The sequence below is a fragment of the Cervus canadensis genome, chromosome 5 (assembly GCF_019320065.1).
Source record: "Cervus canadensis isolate Bull #8, Minnesota chromosome 5, ASM1932006v1, whole genome shotgun sequence".
NCBI lineage: Eukaryota > Metazoa > Chordata > Mammalia > Artiodactyla > Cervidae > Cervus > Cervus canadensis.
In genome coordinates, this window is record NC_057390.1 from 47,353,695 (window position 1) to 47,359,624 (window position 5,930).

At 48.9% G+C, this 5,930-nt stretch overlaps 1 pseudogene; it reads right to left on the minus strand.

Moving 5' to 3' along the window:
- Positions 1–2,172: 2,172 nt before the first annotated feature.
- LOC122441786 lies at positions 2,173–4,419 on the minus strand (annotated as a pseudogene).
- Positions 4,420–5,930: the final 1,511 nt, after the last annotated feature.

Genomic DNA, 5,930 nt, shown 5'->3' on the forward strand with positions numbered 1-5,930 from the left:
GCCAAACTAAATGAAGTTAGACACCATTGAAGGGATAGAAATTATCTGAGTGGAAGAAAATATTTCAGTGAAACAGTTAGTCCCATCCTTGGTAATTCCAAATGAACAACGGTTAGATGGTGAGGCAAAATTATGGAGGCTGCAGGAGGTACGTTAGCTCATTTTCACCCACCTCTGCCTAGAGCCGTCACAGAGACCCTGGACTTTTCAACAGCGTGGAAGACAAAGGCAGAGGGAATGTTTCAGAGGAGGAGGCTAAAGAGACATGCCAACCAACTGCAGTATCTACTCTCAGATATTCAATCGGGGAAGGGGATTTAACCCAAGGACATAATAAGGTCAACAAATAAGACTAGATGATCAATGGCAGCTTAAAGCACTGGCTCAGGGTCAATTTGTAAAGTTGACACCACAAGAAAAATATTCTTGGAAAATATTGAAGTATTCAGGGTGAAGGTCATGACATGTGTAACTTAACTTTGGATTGTTTAGGGAAAAAATTATGCATGTACACACATATGTGTGTCCATCTGTGTGTGTACACACTGGCAGGGACAGATGATAAAATGATAAAACAAATGGAGTAAAATGTTAGTAATAGGTAAATCTTTTTTATTTTCGGTGGTGGGGAAGGCACACAGTTTGTGGAATTTTAGTTCCTGCACCAGGGATTAAACCTGGGGACTCAACAGTGAAAAATGTGGAGTCCTAAACACTGGGGACTTCCCTGCTGGCTTAGCAGTAAAGAATCCACCTGCAATACAGGAAATGCAGGAGACTCAGATTCAATCCCTGGGTTGGTAAGATCCCCTGGAGAAGGAAATGGCTACTCACTCCAGTAATCTTGCCTGGAAAATTCCACAGACAGAGAAGCCTGGCAGGCTACAGTCCACGGGGTCACAAAAAGCTGGACACGGTTGAAGTGACTAAACAACACCACCACCACCACTGGACCACCAGGGAATTCCCAACAATAGGTAAATCTTGACAAAAAGAATAAAGATGTTCTTTGAACTATGTTTTATTTTTACAACTTTTCATAAACTTTTGGAATTATTTCCAAATTTTAAATATATATATTTTAATTAAGCAGGCCCAAGGCCCCCACATTACCACCTAGAATAGTCACTTCTGCTCCCACTTTCTTCTGAGCTCCCAGCTGGGCCCCCCCCATCCACCCAGAGGCAGCGTAAAAACAGGACCATTCAGCCTGCACTCCTGTTGACTCTCACACCCAGGCTGTGCCTGTTTGGAAGGTGTCCAGGCCCAGCACATGATGGCCTTGTTCCCCATGGCCACCTGACACTCAGAAAGGTGGCCAGATCTGGAGCGCCCAGAGCGTGGAGTAGGCCAGTCACCGCTCACACTCCACCTCCACCCTCAGCCGGAGGCATTATTCCAGATCACACAGTTGGTCCACTGCAGCACAGAGTTTGAGGGGCCTTTTGTTTCCCTGAGTTTGGAGAAACCCTCCTAAAATCACCAGAAACTTCCCATAGACTGGGCTTCCTCACACAGGGGTGGGTGGTACGTGGAGGGATCGAGATGTGAAGTGGAGCAATACATCAGGAAGGCCATTTTTCTGTTTTAACAGGAAAGTAGGATTTATTGGTGAGTGTGATAAGGAGGGGACAGCGCCAAGGTTCTCCTGAGCACAAGGCCCACCATTTGCCCAGGGGCCACGATTAGGGATGTATTTGACTACATAGTCATCTCGGATGAGCCACTTTTCTGTCACCATGTTTTCAAATTCATCTACATTAAACAGTAAGTCCCGGGACTTCTCTGATGGTCCAGCGGCTAAGACTTGGTGCTCCCAAGGCAGAAGACCTGGGTTCAATCCTTGGTCAAGGAACTGAGATCCCACAGAACACAATTAACAGTTCACATGCTGCAACTAAAGATCTCAAATGCCACAACTAAGACCTGCCCGATGCAGGCAAATAAATAAATAGGTATTTTTTTTAAATAAATAATAAACTCAGTAAACCCCCACTTCTTGGAGACATGGATCTTCTGGTGGCCAGGGAACTTGAATCTGGCCATGAATAGGATCTCAGGGCTTCCCTGGTGGCTCAGTGGCAAAGACTCCACCTGCAAAGCAGAAGCCACAGGAGACACGGGTTCGATCCTTGGCTGGGGAGGATCCCCTGGAGGAGAACATGGCAACCCACTGCAGTGTTCTTGCCTAGAGAATCCCATGGACAGAGGATCCCGGCAGGCTACATTTCATGGGATCACAAAGATTTGGACACATCTGAGCAACTTAGCACACACCAGGGCCTCAATCACATGCTCCTTGCTCTACAGCTTGGTGCAGATGGACATCATAAGCTGGCCAGCGTGCACCCTGGTCACTGGGTCCTGGGGCTTTCCAAAGGCACCGCACATACCTGTCTGGAGCCTATCAGAGCCTAAGAGCTCCAGTATAGAGCAACATCTTGTTGATGCAGGTGATGTGAAGGGGTGGAGCCACACTTGGATGTGAAAGCTATCTTTGCCACAGCTTTTCACCATGTATGTGTTGGCACACATACATGCAGCCTCTGGGGCCTCGGAGGACAGCTGCCTATCCTCATCAGACACTGTGTGCCCACAGAGAGGGAACTCATCCACTTTTGCCTTCTTCTACCCCAGGTCAAAGATGTGGATCTTGGCATCAGGGACATTTCAGCAGAAGTGAAACTCTGGGTTCGGCTTGTTTTCACGATACCAGTAACACCAGGCAGGGCAGAAACTCATGGCAACAGCAGGATCCTCAGTGGGCGTGCCAAAGGGAAAGAGCCATCAGGAAGACTTTTTGTTTGTTTTTCTTGGCAGCACCACGCAGCATGTGGGGTCTTAGTTCGCTGAGCAAGGATCGAACCCGCTCCCCCTACATTGGAAGCATGTAATCTTAACCACTGGACCACCAGGGAAATCCCAGGAAGGTTTTTTTTTTTTTAACAGAGGGGCTTCCTGAATGAGATCTTCTGGAAATGTAGGATTTGTATTAGTCTAGAGGAGAAAGAGATTTCATGTTGCCCACAGTGTGCCCAGTGCTGAGGGGCTGGAAGGAAATTGACCCACGAGGACAGTGGAGGCTGGGCTTTGGCCATGGGAGCCCGGGCTGGCCCAAGGGGGCCCCTACTCTCTGATGTGGCCACCACAGCCAAAGCACACGTCGCCAGGGTGAATAAGGAGGGACGTGACTCCACTTGCAAGAAGGGCCTGGCGCTGAGTCAGCGCCCACATACAATTCTGCCCCAATCCTGCCCCACCCAGGGCAAAGGCCAGTCCCCTAAATGGGTGGGGGACCATGGAAGGAGAGACTTGTGGTAAGAGGTTAGGAAACTTCCAAGATCCTGTCTCTCTCACCATCAAAACAAAGGAAGTGGTTGGGAGTTTGTGGTGTGGGTGTGAGTGCAGATGTGAAAGTGGGCGTGAGTGTATGCATGTGTACTGACTGGCCCCTCGGCCATCCTGACCACCCTACAAGAACACAGGATGGGAGTAGGGAGGCCAGGGGCCAACATTCCCCCTCAGGACATCATACAGCACTTTGGGGCCCCTCTTTTAGGTAAAATTGGCCTCTGAGGGAGTGAGGTGAGGCCTCATTTACCCCTAACGCAATCTTGCAGACCCAGGGTCCCCAAGGATCTCAGGCTGGCAGGAGGTAGAAGAAGCCAGAGCCTGGGAGATAGTGCCCTCCTGTCCCTAAACTGATGAGGCAGTCTGAGCCCAGGTTGGAAAGGAATTTCCAGACAAAGAGTATTTCGGAAGGGAAGGAGTAAAAGAACAAAGAGCAGAGATAACAAGGACACTGCGAGTGCAGCGGGCCGACCTCCTGACAGACCAGGAAGAGTCCACAGTTTTTGTGGGTTAATTGCCAATTTTTATAGCCTCAAGACAAAGAAAATTCCTGCCAGAAGGTTGACGTTCGGTGATTGGTTAGGATAATCCACTCCAGTATTCTTGACTGAGGGACAGAGAAGCCTGGTGGGCTATAGTCCATGAGGTCGCAAAGAGTCAGACAGGAAAGAAGCAACTTAGCATGCAGGGTGATTACTGGAGTGGGCATCTTTGCCTAATTTTAATCATAAAGCTTGTTAGTGATGATCGGGGCTTTTGGCAAGAGCTACAAAGGGGCTCATTTAGCTTCAGAGGTGACCTTGTTTCTGGGCTCCGCTTCTGTGGCCATGGTACAAGGGCTCGCACCTGTGGCCTTGGGGCAGGACTCAATATAAACCATGTAGCTTGGTGATCCTGATGGGCAGAGGATGAGGTGCTTCAGGAGGGCCCCAAGACAGGTTTGGGACAGGTTTGTTGTTCAGTTGCTCAGTCACGTCTGACTCTTTATGACCCCATGGACTGCAGCACCCCTGGCTACCCTGTCCATCACCAGCTCCCACAGCTTGCTCAGACTCACGTCCGTCGAGTCAGTGATGCCATCCAACCAACTCATCCTCTGTCATCCCCTCCTCCTGCCTTCAGTCTTTCCCAGCATCAGGGTCTTTCCCAATGAGTCAGTCCTTTGCATCAGGGGGCCAAAGTATTGGAGTTTCAGCTTTAGTATCAGTCCTTCTAATGAATATTCAGGGTTGATTTCCTTTAGGATTGACTGCTTTGATCTCTTTGCAGTCTGAGGGACTCTCAAGAGTCTTCTCCAACACCACAGTTCAAAAGCATCAATTCTTCCGCACTCAGCCTTCTTTATGGTCCAGCTCTTACATTCAAACATGACTACTGGAAAAACCATAGCTTTGACTAGATGGACTTTTGTTGGCAAAGTAATGTCTCTGCTTTTTAATATGCTGTCTAGGTTTGTCATAACTTTTCTTCCAAGCAAGCGTCTTTTAATTTCATGGCTGCAAACACCATCTGCAAGAAAATAGTCTGTCGCTGTTTCCTTTGTTTCCCCATCTATTTGTCATGAAGTGATGGGACTGGATGCCCTGATCTTAGTTTTCTGAATGTTGAGTTTTAAGCCAGCTTTTTCACTCTCCTCTTTCACCTTCATGAAGAGGCTCTTTAGTTCCTCTTTGCTTTAGGTCATAAAGGTGGTGTCATCCTGGGGCATGATGGAAGGGCATCTGAGACCTGCCAGACATGCCTGAGGCTGGGTCACGGGACTTGAGAGCCACAGGCAGGGACAGGCTCTGCCCGACAGAAACCCACACCTCTTCTTGCTGTGATCTGCAGAGACAGGAGCGGGCTAGGCAGGATGAGTGCCAGCTTGCACGAGGGTCGGGGCAAAGGGAAGCTGCACGAGAGTTAGACACAGTGCATTTCAGTATTATATGCCGTATTTTCTTGCACATAAATCGATCTAGTCAGACACCGTGCATTCATTGTCTACTTCATGCCAAGCTTCTGCTAGAAGCTGGATTTAAAACTATGAAGAGGGCTTCCTTGGTGGTCCAGTCCTTAAGAATCCACCTGCCAATGCAGGGGACACAAGTTCAATCCCTGGTCCAGGAAGATCCCACATACCACAGAGTAACTAAGCCTGAGCACCATAACTACTGCAGCCCTTGTGGCCTAGAGGCTGAGAACCGCAACTAGAGAAGACACTGCAATGAGAAGCCCTCATACCGCAACTAGAGATTAGATCTGCTCTCAGCAACTAGAGAAAGCCCGTGCACAGCAATGAAGACATGCTGGCTCAGTGGTAAAGAATCCAACTGCAATGTCAGAGACATGGTTTCGATCCCTGGGTCAGGAAGATCCCCTGGAAATGGAAATAGCTGCCCACTCCAGTATTCTTACCTGGGAAATTCCATGGACAGAGAAGGACAGAGAAGCCTGGCTGGTTGCAGTCCATGGGGTCACAAAAGAGTTGGACACGACTTAGTGACTAAACATGCCCAGAGAACCCAGAGGAGGTCAGGGAAGGCTTCCTGGAGGAGGAATTAGCCACACAAGGGCTGCCTCCAAGGGTGTTGATCAGC